We start from the raw sequence: 17,369 nt of genomic DNA, 5'->3' as shown, positions 1-17,369 counted from the left end.
TATTCTCTACTTTTGTAGGTCCAAGAAGAGGAAAAACAGGGGAATCAAGGAGAAATTGACTTAACTTGCCTGTTCATACCTGTATACTCCATATGGTGACCTAAGACCAACTTTCATATATTTTGGTGAACACAGGCTGAAAAACGTTTTTCTTGAGTTTCAAAATTGAATTTATAGATTTTTTTGTTTTTAAACTGAGGGCTTTTAAATTACTGAGCCATATTTAGATATGTAAATTTTATGTAATTCCAGCCATGGGACTAAATTTGGCCATTGGACAAAGCTATTGTGACGCCATTGCCACCATCACATAAACAGACAACAAATAAAATGGTAGTGACAAAGTCCATGCCTCTCTGTTTTAACTGAAATTGCTAGGTAGAAAAAAAATCACTTGGCTTCATTTGGTTTCTTTTCAATGGCAGCTACTAACTAATTCGGACATAGCCAAGGTATACCATCCCGTTGACCCACAAGTTAGAAATCGTCATCTCATCCAGGTTTAGAAAAAATGCTGCATTCAAGAAAGGTGATCGCTTCCTTTCTGTTTTCAAATAGAGGGTCGAATTTATTGAATGAGGGGGAATTAGCTCTTGCAATACAATTCAATTCCCTGGGAATGTCAACATTTCTAAAGTGCCCATCTACTATGTGCTGGTTGACTTTCACAAGAGCCCAACATCATAGCTACCATTGACCCAAATGGAAAAAAAAAAACAGAACTTCTATAGTGGTGATGTGCGTTGGCCTAGACCACTGGTTTTCAAACCTTCATATCTATCAGAATCACCTGGAGGGTGTGTGAGGAAGAGGTATGTTGGACTCCATCCCCAGAGTTGCTTATTCAGTGGGTTTGAGGTGGAGCCTGAGCATTTGCATTTTGCACAAATTCCCAGGTGATTCTGAGGCTGCTGGTCCCGGACCACACTTTGAGAGCCACTACAAGTCACACACGACAGCTTAGATTAAAACCCAGGCCTGTCTGACATTGAAATGCAAACCAATGCCACACTGAGGAGATACCTGTTATCCTATTAGGATTTCTCCAGTGCAGAGATAGAAAAGGGAAGAAGGCACTTGTATAGGAAAGAGAAATGGATCTGGAGTCAAACTCCACAGTCTGAGCTCCCCTGCCGGCCGCCCACTGGCACACCACTTAATTCACCTGATCCTTACTATTTCCATCGCTATAAGAAAAATTCTCTATTACTCCCACTGCTCTTGCAAAGGTGTTTTGAAGACACAATACGATCATTGCTGTATAAGTGTTTTCTAAGCTTTGCATGCTACCACAGTGTTGTTTTGTTATATTCATTAGGAATAAAATAAAATCAAAAAAAGAATAAAGATGAACGAAACAAGAAAGACAAAAACATGCCAGTGAATGATCTGGTCTTCAGTTTAAAAGCTGAGACTACGTAAAAGGAAGTGCCAAACACAACAAAGAAGTTTATTAGAAACTTCAGGAGTTCAGTGATCTTTGAGATGAAGGCACGAACAGTTTTAAGGGTAGGGCAGCTATTAAATTTTTTCTAATAGTCTTTTTTTCAACTTAAAAAGTAAACATCCTATTTCTTCACGTGACAGTCTTAAGATGAATACTAAAACTGATTAATAAGTAATGTAATTATTAATCATTTTCTTGTTATATCAGTATACTATGTTATTTGATTCTTAATAGTTGGTGCAATTATTTTTGACTAGTACAAGTTTATGTTAACAGCTTTCTTAGGATGTGTGGTTTTCTTCCTTTCATAGAATACTGAAAATATTTTATTTTTAAAAATACAATTTGATTATGTTGATGGTTGGCTTCTGATGCTCTTTCTGAAAATACACATTTGATTTCATTTGTAATACATAGCCGAACCAAGTGAAATACAGGATTTACTATTCAGTAAATGATAAACACAGATGGCTTCATCACTGTTAATCTTTACTGAGGAATTTTAATACAAGAGTAATAACTGAGACTGTTTCTTCCTTCTCCATGAAAACTCTCATTGTAAATATTTGCATATCAAGAGCAGTAATTTCTAACAAAGTTAATATTTACAAGCACAAAGAAAAAGGGGCCATTTTATATTGGATTAATTAAGGAGAAACTTTTTACTCTAAACTGATAAATCTCTCAAGACCCACCAGGATCTACTTTTATCTACATCTTTACCCTCAAGCAAATGGCTTATTTGATCTTAGCTCAATATTCGTTATTAGAGCCAACAGACTTTCATATGTCATTAGGGCCATTAAGAATGGCTGCATTTTCTCCCATCAATGAAATACTGTTTTCCTTAGATTGTATATTATCCTTGCTCAATGAAATGAAATCCTTATTGATTTATGGTGCTAAAGTTCTGTTTGTGTTTATTAGCTTTTGATGAAAATGACAAATCCCTCTATTGGTGTGGGTAGGGTTTTGCCTGTTAAATAGAGTGCAGATATCTTCTGTTCTGTTTCTGATTTGCTTCTTTTTATTCTTTAAGTGTCTTGACAGAGAAAGAAGAGTTTAATGCCTAGCATGCAAAATGGAATATTTCAATCAATAATTAGAGAGTAGAGAATGGGGTCTCATTGGTAGGGTTTGATTTTATTTTGTCATCTCAAGGTCTGAGCATTTCTCAGGCTTTCCCTCTGTGTTGTGTACAGAGGTTTCTTGAATGCTGGGGGTATCCTCCAAAGTATGTATTAATATAATTTAGCATTCCTAATAATCACACAGCTATGAATTTATGGAAAATTGAGGTTCTTTAAAGGGCACAGATTAGTAGTAAAAACAGATACCGGGGAGAAAGACTGCCTGGTCCAAAATCGGCTTTGCCATTTACTAGTTATGAGATCTTGGAAACACTACATGGCCTCTCAGTGACCCTGTTTTCTTATATGTAAAAATGAAGTTTATCATGGGGATGGAAGATTAATATCTGTGAAGCACTTACTATGGTGCATAGCATATCATCTTTCAATAAAAATCAACCAGTATATTGAAAATATTATTTCTGCAGTAAAGTAACACATGTTCCTGTTATCGGCAGGAGAAACATCTCATACATTTCCCCATGTGGTCTCCTATCATTTGTAAAAGATTCAGCAAAAATGCCTTCTACTCCTAACTCTGGTAACAGAACGTTTGGGTTGTGGAAACAATGCGGCCACCTCATCATTGTGACACAATCTTTGAGATACAGCGAAAATGTGAAGTCCCTAAAATATACAAAATCTGCCTATCTAGACAGTATCAAAGAAAGAGAAAATGAGGCAAAAGACAAAGTTGAGAGGGTGAGTCAACCATACTCTAGTAAAGAGAGAGCAGGGACAATGTTCACACGACGGTGCTGATTAAAAAGCAGTTTTCATGGGCACCTGGTTAAGTGTCTGTGTGACTCTTGGCTTTGGCTCAAATCACGATCTCACAGTTGGTGACTTTGAGCCCCATGTCCTGCTCGGACAGTTCCACCGACAGCACAGAGAATCCTGCTTGGGATTCTCTGTCTCCCTCTCTCTCTCTGCCCTGCTTCAGCTCGTGTGTGGGTGCGCTAACCCCACCCCTCAGAAAGAAATAAACTTAAAAAAAAAAAATAAATAAATAAATAAATAAATAAATAAATAAATAAATAAAAAGTAGTTATCATAGTACAGTTTTGGCATAACATTTTGAGGTTATTTCCAAACTTCAATGCTTGTTTAAAAATTAATAGTCAACGAATTTTGCTATGGGTTTTTCATGTGTCCCATTTTCTCAGCTTAAAAGGAGGATTAGTTATGCTGAATCAGGACACACATTGTCTCTGTGGGGAAATGGTTGGTGACTTAAATGAACAGGTATCATCTCATGAATGAAAGGGTTTGGGTTAGTGTAGAGATTTGGTTGCTATCCATTCAGCACCACTACACCTACTTGAGTGAAATACGGCAAAGACCAGGGGATCTAAATTTACTAAGATATCTAGAATGAACTTATTCCCAGTGTTTACTTTTAAAAGTAGAGGTAATCTAACATCACACAGCCCAAGCGAGACTCGGAAAGCCACTAAACATTTAGCACTTCCAAAGCTTGTTCATGTGCATTAATCTCACTTTTTGCTTGTAAAAGAGGCAAAGCAGTTCTGTTATAACACCCATCAGCATTAATTAAGACTCTCTTCCATCACACAGTTAGCTATTTGGAGGCTGGAACTACATCTCAATCATTTAATTTAGATTCTGAATGGCAGGTGTCAGAGGCGGTAGGTTTGGATTGTATTAGTTTAGTGAAACTGGGACTACATGTTCCAGAATTCCATTTCCCTTATACTTCCGGATTAGCCTGGAGCCTGGAAGATATTTTGCATGAGATCTGTGAGGTGGAAGGAAACCAAGAGCCATGTTCTTTTTCCATCAGAAGGTTGGCATAGGGCATGAGGTACTGTGGGTGCTCACACAGGTTGTCACTGATCTGCCAGCTCATGTTATTGGCAGGGGACAGCAGATCATCCCCAAATTTCTGGAACTCTCTTCCTTCAGTTTCTATAGCTTCATGTTACATGAGAGAGGGTACCAGCTTCTCTTGCTGGCCACCCTCATTTTCTCATCGGAGGCTCACATGCTGAGAGATGGATGTGAGCTCCATTTCATCCTGGTGGCTCCCAGCTAATTTCCACTGCTTCTCATTTGTATTCCTTTACTTCATAATGCATCTGTCTTTCTAACTGCCTGCCTCATGGCTTCAGGCTCCAGCATCAGATAAATACACACACACACACACACACACACACACACACACACACACACACAAACACTTAGTAGGCTCAATTATCAGGGTTTGATTACAGAAGCAGAACCACTAGGAAAATTTGTATTTATTTTATAGATGAGGAAGCTGATGATCCAGAATTAATTACTGGCAAGTAATTATGGGGAGACTGAAGACTTCCAGTGTTGAGCCCAATGTACCACTGCACCATAATGTCTCTTTAGTCTATCTACTCAACCCCTGGTATGTAGGGTGAATTCCCAATACCATCTTAAGCTCATCATTAAGATGTGAAAAGAAATTCTGACCACCTACTCCATAAATAGAGTGACACTAAGTTAACATCCATGCAATTTAGAACAATAAAGCACAGGAAATGGACAACTTCGGAAGACAGTAGAACTCTGTTAAGCAGTTACCAAGTTCTATGGGTTAGAGACCGTTCCCTTTATCGAAAAAACCTACCTTGCATCCAAACCAAAGACTTCTCTATAAGGGAGAAAAACATCACTAATTAGTTTGTCCGCCCTCCTCTCTGTTCTCCACATTCCCTATTAAATCCTGCCCCTTTCCTAGAATCAGTCCCAGGTAATAGGGAGCTAGTTCAGTCTTAGGACTATAGTCCTGAGTGATTTGCGGGAGAAGGGTGGACCCTATAAATATCCTTCGCATGCAAGCTACTACCTAGGTCATACACACCCACTTTTTATTCCATTTATTTCCGCTCTGCCTTCACCCTCACCTGAAAACTCTATGTGCCAACCACAGAACGTCTCACATTCTTCCAAACATGTCAGGTTCTTTATAAATCAAGCAGACATTTCTTCTTTCAGCTAAAACACATACATTCCATGCACCATAAAGCTTCTCTCAATTCCCCAGGCACAGTTGATTTTTCTGCCTGTGTCTTTTTTGCTAGGTTTTGACTTTACCATTGGCAACCAACTGATAGGTCTATCTTTATATACCCTGTGCCCAGTGGAATGAGCACTGCACGCTAACTTAGAAGAATGGAGGTGCCATTTGTTCAGTTCAAGACACCAAAGTGTAACAGATGACAACATTCTGCCCATTGAATGGCAACGGGGTTACCAAATGCTATTATTTTGATGCCTAAAATAACCATCCACAATACGGTACTAATGATATGGCGATTACCATGGTATTCATTTGTGTATAATTAAGAGAGTCTCTTACTTTTCTCACGCACACAAAAAGAAGCATGGTGACTCTGAACAGCTAATGTCTACAGGACACAACCCGGACTTCCACTCGACGCCTCGCTCTGCTCAGGCTGTACTCCTGTGCCTCCGCTGCACAAGCTCCTCCAACAGATCACAACCAAATTTCACATGCAAATGGAGAAATGATGCCCACTGTCTACACCAGCAAAGAACAGGAATGATTTGATGCAGTTGTGCAGGAGACGCACACACAAAACAATCTTTCTATAGCAATATAATGCATGGAAACCTTGTCCGGATTTCCATCATACTTAACTCCTGTGAGTGTAAAACACAGTACATTCCGCCTCTGTTTGGTTTTGTTCAGGTCTGCTTGTTTGTGATTTTGCTTTGCTTAGTTTTAGTTCTCTGAAAGTTCTGTTTTAGCTTTTCAACTCCTAATGCAAATGGTGCGATCTTATCATCAGCTCAATATTGTTATCGAATACAGCCAAATAAAACGTTAGTCATGAGGAAATAAAACCACCTTCTATTTCTATTTTAAGCCTAAATTTAAATATGTGTAACGTTTCTCCAATTAGTCATACCACTTTCTCCTTGAGTGTTCTCTAACCATCCACAAGTTGGCTCAATTCTGACCTAAACAAAAGCCAAGTTAAGCATACGAAAGGAACATGTTTCTTGCTGCGACAATCCTGCTGTATGGCTCATAGTCTTTAATATTCTGGCACCTTCTCAATGGTAGTTGCCAGACCAGGGAAGGATTTTACTGAACCATCTATCAATAGAACTCAGTAGTACATTACCAGAGCACTAGAAGGTCAGTTAATAACCTAATATCTCATCAATGATGTTTGAGCGTGTCATTCAGATAAGTGCTAGTCGGCACGAGCTATTCAGCTCTTGTACAGCAGAATTGATATGCCAGCTTCTCTCTAGGAGAGCCCTGGATCAGAGATCTACTGAAAAATTTTTGCGGCCCAGACACTATGCTAGGTGCCTTGTTTTGTGAGGTTATTTTGAATTATTTTCCCAAAGTAGAGACAGAATGTCCTGAATTACCCATTGTTTGGAAAAGTCTCACATGAGATGTGAAGAGCACATAGTTGTGAAAAGACTGGCCAAGTTTGTGGGTGAGTAGATATTTTTCTGGGGCAGAGCCAACTAACTAATCAAGTAGTAACCTAACCCAAGAATTTGGTCTCACAAAAATCATCCTTTAATAGTACTTCTCAAAAATTTTCCATTAAAAGAAAAACCTGAAAAAAAAAACCATAAGAGAAATGAGTATGTTCCCCTTATCCCTACCCCAAATCCTAGGGGATCTGAGAATATAATACAAAAGATTGAGCTCAAGCTCACAATGTTCTGGTCTTATTATTTTTCTTCAAAATCTATGCTAGTTTTCAATACTGATATAAATCTCAGAATAACCTGAATTACAAAAATAATTAAACTGCTTATCAGTTAAATTATTTAATTCCTCTTGTTCTCCTTCGAAATTCTTGAGTTAAACTAATGCTTCTAAAAAGTATGCCACGTTTACCTTGTGGCTTCTCCATAGTTCCTGGCACATCATTACTACTATGAACATAGTCATTTGGAAATAGGACTCAGACACATGAAAAATAAACTGCATGAAAATATAGGAGAGAATATATAATAGTTGGAAAGTATGGTGTAGACTGTGAAGTCAATTGAAGAAGAGACAATGCCATCGGAAGGACAGACAATGGATGTCTTTTAAAGTAACTTATTCTTTGCCTCCATTGAGAGAAATTACTTTGTCTTTGACCAAACTGCGTGTTAAAAAGCTGCAGCACTGAAAATACTGCATGAAATTAATGGATACTTCTATAACCAAATGATGGCATTTTTAGGCATATCTATTCTTTGAAATTTAAAATGGAGTAACTAACAAAGTCTGGTTCTTAATCTTTTTACAGAAACTGAAGCTTCAAACTCTCATAATGCCTGTATGACAAAATACAATCCGGGTGAAAATGCTCTATGTCACTTTGAAGGTTAATTTTCTACATCAGCATGGCTAAGTTATGGTGTCAAGTTGTTTGGCCAATCATCACTCTGGATGTTTTTGTGAAGATATTTGTTAGATGTGATTAGCACTTACAATAAGTAGACTTTCAGCAAAGCACACGACCCTCCAAAATACGTGTGGCCCACATCCAAGCAGTGGAAAGGATTAAGAGTAAAATTTGAGGCTTCCCAGAGGAGAAGCAATTCTACCTCAAGACTGCAATATAAGAAACTGTGTCTAAATTGCCTGCCCACTGGTTTAACCTGCACATTTTGGACTCAAGACTACAATATCAACTCTTGCCTTCATTTCCAACCTGCCCCCTAACCTGCAGATTTCAGGCTTGCCAGCCCTCCCAGTCACATGACCCACTCTTTAGAGTAAGTCTCTTTTTCTCTCTCGCCTGCTTTGTATACCCTATTCGTTCTGTTTTTCTGGAGAACCCTGACTAATACAGTTGCCAAACTTAGGGAAAGGAAGATGACAAATGTAAGGCAATAAAAAAGTTTGTAAAACAGCTCATAGTAAAAACAACATCCATGTCTAACATTCTACATTCTAGAAGCACACCCTGAACAACACCCACAGGCCCCAAACAAGGCTTAAGTAGCCCTATTGCTTTCCTGAGAAAAAGTTCAATGGGTTGATGTGCTAATCCTATCGTATTTTATCAGGGTACTAGGCCATTGAATTGCCCTTAATTATGTACAGACCTGCCTTTTTCTGCCAGGCTGAGGGCAGGGACCAAGGTTTTGTTATCTTTGTATCCAGACTGAATAAAAGATTATTGATTGCATGTGAACATGGTTCTAATTTAGAAGGGAATATAGTGAAAACTTAAAAGTCACCATAATAAAATACGCTTTGGGTCCCAGGTAACTAGAAAAAGTTGCATTTCAAAGGGAAAAGCCTCTTTAAAATGCTATACACATTTTGTGTCTGAATCCTTGATTTCAGAGTAGAAAACCCTGGAGGAAAACAGTTGATCCCATCTTTTTTGTGCAAGAGCAGCTATAAGAAAAATTAAGTCATCCGCTCCTTACATTTAATAACCACAAAGTCCAGGGTACACGCGGCCTAAAGAATAAAGGTGAGAATTCTCCTCCAAGTCCACTGAGGCTAGCCAGCTAAGATAGCAGGATGCAACTGTCTCTACATAGGAATGTTTCAATGTGATGCCTTTCAGAGAGTAGACAAGCCTGAGTTCTTGGGCCTAGAAACCATGAACAAAAATAACTGATCTGAGTTTATTTCAATGCTAATAGATGCTGTGGACGAAATGTGTGTGTCCTATCAAAACCCATACATCGAATCCTAATCCCTAATGTGATGGTATTAGGAGGTAGAGCTTTGGGGGAGGTGATTAGGTCATAAGGGTGAAGCTCTCATGAATGGGATCAGTGCCCTTACGAAAGAGACCCCAGAAAGCTCTCTTGCCTCCTCTGCCATGTGAGGATCCAGTGAGAGGATGGCCCTCCATGAACCAGAAAATGGGTCTCACCAGACACTGAATATGCTGGCACCTTGATACTAAACTTCCAGCCTCCAGGGCTGTGAGAAATAAATGTTTGTTGCTTAAGCTGCCAAATCTGTAGTATTTTTTTTTTTTGGTAGTATTTTTGATACAGCAGCCAGATTCGATTAATACAAAATGCATCTCAGAAGTACTGTCTGTTTAGAGCCCTTATTCCCATGGTTCCAACAAAGGAACCATTTGAAGATGCTAAGACTGATGGATGGCCTATGGTCATTATTTGCTAAAATCTAAGAGAAGAGCACATCCTAATCAGGGGAGAGGCATTTGGAGAAAGCCTTCGATACTGTTTTCTGCCCAAGAAAAGTCCTTTTGCTTTGGAGCCCGCTGTCTATTGGCAACAGCTGGGATGGGCCAACGAAGGCGTGGTTTCTGTCGTGATGAGACTGAACGTTTCTTACAAGTCTCATTTGGTGAGCAGGTCTTTGGCCTCAGCACAGTCTTCATGTGAAGATACCTTTTCAGGGGCGCCTGGGTGGCTCAGTTGGCTGGGCATCTGACTTCGGCCCAGGTCATAATCTCACGGGTTGTGAGTTCGAGCCCCACATCAGATTCTGTGCTGACAGTTCTGTGCTTCTGATTCTGTGTCCCTCTCTCGCTCTGCCCCTCCCCTGCTCTCTCTCTTTCTCTCTCAAGAATAAATAAACATTCAAAAAAATTAAAAAAAAAAAGATACCTTTTCATTATTCCATTGGTCAAACTAGAGGGGCCACGTCTTCGTTTACCCTCATCCCCACTTGTGTATTTTCTTCATCCACATCACCTGCCTACCATCTACAATACTCTTCCTCACTGTCTTTATAGCTATTAAAATTTACACCTCCCCCTGCTCTTTTATAACATCTCAAAACACCATCTCTTGACACACTTAGCTTGCAGAATCCTCTCCATTTTGGAAAAAAAATTCTGGCACATCTCCATGACCTCATCTACTACTACCCTTCCCCTTGCAACTTTGCTTCAGCCATGCTGGTCTCCTTGCCATCTCTCAGACATGCCAGGCACACTCGGAGTCTTGCACTGGCTCTTCCATTTACCTGAATTGCTCTTCTCCAAGGTATCCATATTGCTCACTTTCTCACCACCTCCAGGTCTTTGATCAAATATCACCTACTTGGTGAAGTTCTCCTTGACACTTGTATTTAAAAATGCAAACCTGTGATAGGCAGGTTTGAAGATGGCTCCCTATGATCCCTGCCTTCTGGAGTTCATGTTCTTGTGAAATCCCCTACCCCTGAGTGTTGGCTGGAATAAGTGACTCACTTCTAATAAATAGAATTTGGCCAAACCGAAGGGATGTCACTTTCAAGATTAGGTTTGAAAAAGACTCTGTCTCTGTCTTGTTTACTTGCTGCTTGCTCTAATGGAAACCAGCTGCCATGTTTTGGATATTTTATGGAGAGGCCCACATGGCAAGGAACTCAGGAAGGACTCTCGCCAACAACTGGTGGAGAACGGAGGCCCCCCCCCTCCAACTCCCCCAAAAGAACCAATCCTGCCAAGTACCATGTGATTGAACTTGGAAGAGAATCTTCCCCCATGCAAGGCTTGAGATGGTTAGTCCCAATAGACACTTTGACTGCAGCATGTGTTCCAGAGGACCCAGATCAACCTGGATTCCTGACCTAGAAAGTTGGGAGATGACAAATGATTGTTGCTCTGAGACACAGTTGTGGGGAAATTTGTTACACAGCAATAGATAACGAATACAATATTCTCACTCCTCCACCATCGTTCCCCAGTAATTCCTTCATCCATCATGTTTTCCTCTGTACTGCTTATCGTCACTAACATGATTTTAATTTTACTTATCGATAGTCTTCCCCAACATCTACTAAAATGTGAGATTCATAAAGGTAGGAATTTTTGTGTTTTTCTTTTCATCAGTATGTCCTTTTCATCAATATATGTGTAATCAATGCCTGGCACAGAGTAGTCAGTCAATACATTTTTGTTGACTGCATGACCTATTATGCATTGACAAATCATCTGTTTTTCCTCCTTCACTTGTCTTAAATTCCCAAAGAAAGTGGTTTCACTGCAATAAACAATCTCCCACGCAACGCTTAGGCTTTAGGACTGTTTTGTCACTTACTAAATATTTGCTGAGAGAATCAATCAATGAATAAATCAGAGAAAAACACCTCTTACTAAGTGTAGCACTAAGCAAATCAGGGAAATGACAGGATGACCCATCATCTCAATGTCAGTGTCTCACAGGGGCTAAGGGGTTCAGACTATGATGGTAGAAAAAAGAGAAGAAAAGAAAAAGAGAGAGGGAGAATTCCGGAATTTCCTTTTCCACAAACAAAACGCAGGTCACTGCCCTCCAAAGAAAATTAACTTATTTCCTTCCCATTATCCCCCCAAAAAGAAAAACAATTTACTCGTGGAAAAAGCAGATAAAATCTCCTCCATTCTGGAAGAACTGTTTTTACCAATGTGACGTTATTTTGTGTGCCTAGAAAAGAAGAGCAGTGCCAGGCACCACTTTATAAAAAGAATCAGGGTAGATTCTTAAGGGCTAAGCCTTCAGTCACATAGAGTAATGGAGCTATGATGATAGGCTCCCACTTGGTTTGTTAAAACCAATATCCACGGACAAAACATCACTCACAGGTTCATTGGAAGAGGCTATTGGCAACCTGTGTGTCCTCAGATACATCCAATCCACTCCAATGAACACACATGAGAGATCTTTTGGGGGCATTTCCTCTTTGTCCTTTGTATCAAGCCTATTGGCTCTCAATATCATTGGGATTAGAAAAGGTAGGGTACTGTGTGGTAATGTGAAGTAGACACATTTTATGCCTGCCTAAAGTTAGGTTCGAGGGCCAGCGTTCCTAGAACAGGAAAGTAGCGTAGGATATTTGATGATACATTCATATGGGACAAAAGCTGCACAGTTTGTTCAGATGATGAGTTTTACAGATTCAAAAGAGGTTCACCTACATATATGGGTTGTTTTGATACCAAATATTTACTCTACATACCGTTTATATGTCTATCGTTTTCCCCAAAATTACGCTTTTGGTCGATTTCTAATTCTCAACTAGTTGATATCCAAGCCTTCACTTGGACTCACCACTAGGTATAATGGATAGTATATGTATGTATACTATGTATACATATGCATGGGAGTATACGTCTATACATACATATGTATAATGTGTGTATACGTATAACGGAAGACACATCATTTTCAATGTCCTTGAAGATTCTTGTTCTCTTGCAAGTCAAAATATGCTTACTTAGGAAAGTGCGTTAAAATAGTATGCTGAGTACCCCTCCCACTAGGGTCTTTTCTTCCGGTTTCAAATGTGGTCCTGGTCTTGTTTTGTGTGAGACTAATGCCTTGGATTTACCACACTTCTCATGTTCTAAAAATAATCACAAGCAGGAGTTACATCTACCAGTTACTTTCATTCCCTCACTATATCTTCCTCCTTCTCTTTCGCTGGCTCTGTATCTGTCTGTCTGTCTCTCTTCCTCCCTCTTTCTCTTCTTCTGCTGATTTGAATGCACTTGAACTCTGGACCCTGTTCACTTTTAAATGATCTGGCTTCATTTCAAGAACTTCTTAAATGGCATTCTGCAAACCAGCTGTGCTTTAGGTTCTTCATATGACTCTACTGGTTAAAATCTGACATAGGGAGGGGTTGGCCTACAATATCCAAAGTAAAGTGGCAAAAACACATTATTCTTTCTTCCTAAGGCTCTGACTCTTGACCAGCTGTAACAGTATTCAGCAGAAATACTCCAGTTCTATTTCCCCAAGGACCTTTCAGTTCCTATGACCATCTAAGAGTTTGATGCACCTGATCAAAATCCACCTGGTTGGTAGAAAAGTTCTTGCCTACCACCCGTATCCACCACCAACAGAAACAATTTGATCATATGTGATAGAGAATTCGTAGTATCCAGAGGACAAAGATCAACATGTCCACACGTCTCTAAATAAATGCTCAGAGACACAACTTTCTAAGATTTTAATGCACAAGGAGAGGGGCGGGAAGCTTTAGAGAGACGACAGTAAACACGACAACAGAAAATTCTCTATTTCTAATTTATGTTGAAAGGAACCTAAAAATGGTCGCCTAGCTTTTCAGTGTGTAAAACTTGCTACTCTTGATCTCAGGGTCATGAATTCAAGCCCCACACTGGGCACAGAGCTTACCTCAAAAAAATTGGCTTCACACAAGCAATTGGCAAAAAGGAGGATTTTAAAATAAGTCTCAGCATGCATGTTTTTGTTTCCTCTCATATCATTATTTACAATTCTCAGAAAAAATTAACCTATTTTTCTTTAAGCTTTTTGAGGGGGTGTGTAAAAGCACATTTCAATGTTGGAAGCTATCTATCCACAAATGTATATACATTTGCACAGGATGCAATCATTTGCTTTTGAAAGAAATTATAGAATTCTCCATCTGGTATTGAATATGGAATACGATAAAGTCCCTTTTAGATATATACATGTATAGTGTCACGTAAAAGCTGTTTAATAAACCCTGTAAAGACCAGTTTGAGAGCATTTTTGACCAAAGCCTCAAAAGAACTCAAAGAATACGACACAATGACTCCTACTTATTAAAGCACTTGCATAGGAAAATAAATTATCTTAATTGCATTTAACTCAACATTGACATTGACATTGCTGGGCACGGAGCATTGGTTGCCCCATACAGAAGCCAGCATGAGCAAAGCATAGGCTGAATGACTTTGTATAATAACAAAAACTGAGCAAATGCTTACCTTTATTCACTGTCCCCACAGAAGATCTACAAGCTGGGTGCTCCCAGCTGAGCAATGGTAAAAATGTCCTTTAGTTAATAATAAAGGAAAGAAAAACTCCAGACACCAAGAACCTGAGTTAACCATTGACACAGGTTTGTTCCTACAATTCCACCTGAGAATCGACATAGGTAGCCCTTGGCATCTTATAAAGCAGGCGATAGCCAGTCAGCTGAGACAGAGGTTAGTTACCTCACCACCCCTGTCCCTCTGGGGGAGGTACAGCGTGAAGGGCATTCAAGCATACCCTGACTAAGTTTTCATGAGGTCAGGGATATAAAGGAGGAAGAATTTCCTGGGCCAGAAATACGTTCGACAAATATTTACAAACAGGGTTGTTGAGACCTAACCTATGGAAACGCTCCTGCCCGGAGGGGGAGAAGAACAAAGAAACTTTTTACCAGAACTCTTTGTCTACCTCTTAGTAGGTGAGGGTTGAGATCAAATGCCAATGAAAACTGAGACAGGACAGTTAGAAAGAGCTAAGCATCCATTCATTCCTTTAATGATTAGTTACCACGTGCAGCACGGTTCCAAAGAACCAGCATGAGCATGTGCAGCACGGTTCCAAAGAACCAGTTGAATGAGCCCTGATAAATGGAAGATAGAGATTGAAGCCAGAGGGTGTTCCCTCCCCCAATCCCAAGGATCAGAGCTTAGGACAGAAACGATTAATAAAAAACACAAGCTGTGGGTCAATGCACAAGGTTCAGTCTGATAGTTACTCTGTCCCAGCAACAGATCCTAAGACATTAAATGAAATGGCGAGTGGTCATGTGGTCAGGTTGGCTGACCATATGTCAGAAAATCGAATGAGTGAAGAGGTGGCTTTAAAAGGGTAGAGTCAGGAGAAAGGTCCAGAAAAATGTGAAAGGAAGCCACAAGAAACTAAATAAATAACATCTTAAGCTCTTGCAAACCTGAGAGAGTTATACCCACAAGAGCTAAAAAGGAAGATTGTGTAGACGAGGAATTAATATATTTCTTTACTCTGAAGAGCATCAGTAGCTAGGGGATCTAGGAGGCTCCATCCAGTTTGGTTAGCCCTCCAAATTTAAGGGGCCATTTCCGGGGTCTGACCACAGTTGCCATTTTGAGCTTGTTTGGTTTTTGTTTCCATTTTTATTTATTAATTTATTTAACGTTTATTTATTCTTTGAGAGAGAGAGAGAGCTGGGGAGGGGCAGACAGAGAGAGAGAGAGAGAGAGGAGAAGAGAGAGACAGAGAGAGACAGAGAGAGAGAGAGACAGAGAGAGAGAGAGAGAGAGAATCCTGACCAGCCTCCACACTGCCAGCCTAGAGCCAATGCAAGGCTCGAACTCACAAACTGTGAGATCAGGACCTGAGCCAAAATCCAGAGTCAGATGCTAAACCAACTGAGCCACCCAGGTGCCCCTGTTTCCATTTCTAAAAGCGGAAACACTTGAGGAACATAAGATATGGATTTTAATGTTATTGCTGTCAGTTACTAGCTTTGTGATCTTGGGAACTACTTTCCCTCTCTGTATCCCACTTGTCTCATCTGTAAGATGAAGATAATAAAAATAAATAGAAGACCTACCTTAGATCTTGACCTGAGGATCCTGATAGGAGCACTTAATTTGCAATCTGCTGCACAGAACCAGGCAGAAGAGTGAATCCTCTAAGGGACCTATCTTTTCAATTCCCAGTGAATATTAGAGAGGCATTGGACACCAAGTTGCCTCTTTTGCAAAGCAATTTAAATGCTAGGGGAAATAGGACATTTCCATACTAATCGAGGCCACTTCCATTGTGGTTTAGCCATAGTAAGTCTGACTTGGTCATTCAGTGAGTATTTTATCACTTACTCTGCTTACCTCCTTCCTTGTTTGAAAGCTGAGCTCCCTTTGTTAGCATTCCATCTGACTTTTACAAGAACAGCATGATACACATAACACCCTCCGCTCTGCAATGACCATTTCAGGAAAGGTGGCTTTGTTTGGGTGAATGTTTGGATTGATCTAAGAAGATGAGACATCTAAACACAGCCTAAAAAAGACTGCAGAGAAGAGCAGGACAGAAGGCAAGATAGAGAAATTGGATGGTTTCCCAACTCCAACTGAGTCAGAAAATCACAGCGTGGCTTCATTCCTTTGTTTGAAGTAAATTCCCAGAACATCAGACACACCCATACTCACATGTAACTAGAAAAACACTTTCTAAAGCCAGATGAAAATGATATCTGGGTTGGCTTTTTGGTTGCATGTCTATGCCTCCTACATCCACCTTAACTGAAAATGAACTTCACTGAAGGTCAGCTTTGGTGAACTGTAATCCTCCCTGAAACAGAGAGAGACACCGAGGCAAATTGAAGGGGCTGGTTGTTGTAAGATTTGTCAAGTAATAACATGATGAAAGAATTCATTAATAAAGTATAAAAACTTTAAGTGATGCATAATTCTCTTTGCCAATAATACCATGTACTTGAATGTTGTTCAACAATTTTAGTAATGGTCTAAAGAGAAGTTAGAGGGGCACCTGGGTGGCTCAGTCAGTTAAGCATCCAACTTCAGCTCAGGTCATGATCTCATGGTTCCTGAGTTCAAGGCCCATGTTGGATTCCACATTGACAGTGTGGAGCCTGCTTGGGACTCTCTCTCTCCCTCTCTCTCTGCCTCTCCCCTACTCTCTTTGATGTTTATTTATTTTTGGGACAGAGAGAGACAGAGCATGAACGGGGGAGGGGCAGAGAGAGAGGGAGACACAGAATCGGAAACAGGCTCCAGGCTCTGAGCCATCAGCCCAGAGCCTGACGCAGGGCTCGAACTCACGGACCGCGAGATCGTGACCTGGCTGAAGTCGGACGCTTAACCGACTGCGCCACCCAGGCGCCCCTCCCCTACTCTCTTTGTGTCTCTGTCAAAATAAATAAATAAACCTTAAAAAAAAGAAGTTAGATTATACGAAGAGGCTGTTTATTATGTAGAATTGAGGTATTACTAATCTAGCTCTCTCATTGGCAAATTGTTTTTGTTTGGTCAGCCTGATGCCTGTTTTTGTAAGGCCTGCAAGCTAAGAATAATTTTTACATGTTTAAATGGTGAGGGGGAAATTAAAAGAAGAAG

At 40.0% G+C, this 17,369-nt stretch overlaps 1 protein-coding gene across 6 annotated transcripts in view; it reads right to left on the bottom strand.

Annotated features, from left to right (window-relative positions):
• Positions 1–14,400, bottom strand: part of KCNJ16 (potassium inwardly rectifying channel subfamily J member 16) — a 78,423-nt gene extending 64,023 nt beyond the window's left edge. For 2 of the 6 annotated variants that reach the window (XM_053211441.1, XM_053211444.1), the window contains exon 1: positions 14,244–14,366. The gene's annotated coding sequence lies outside the window, so the exon portion shown is untranslated. Of the gene's footprint in view, positions 1–10,994; positions 14,186–14,243 lie in introns of those variants that run through there. The other 4 variants (XM_053211445.1, XM_015083046.3, XM_015083044.3 and 1 more) reach the window with 4 other exon arrangements.
• Between the last annotated feature and the right edge of the window lie 2,969 nt (positions 14,401–17,369).

The sequence above is a fragment of the Acinonyx jubatus genome, chromosome E1 (assembly GCF_027475565.1).
Source record: "Acinonyx jubatus isolate Ajub_Pintada_27869175 chromosome E1, VMU_Ajub_asm_v1.0, whole genome shotgun sequence".
Classification (NCBI taxonomy): domain Eukaryota; kingdom Metazoa; phylum Chordata; class Mammalia; order Carnivora; family Felidae; genus Acinonyx; species Acinonyx jubatus.
Note: the sequence above shows the minus strand (reverse complement) of the source record. Positions and strands in the feature narration are given on the sequence as shown.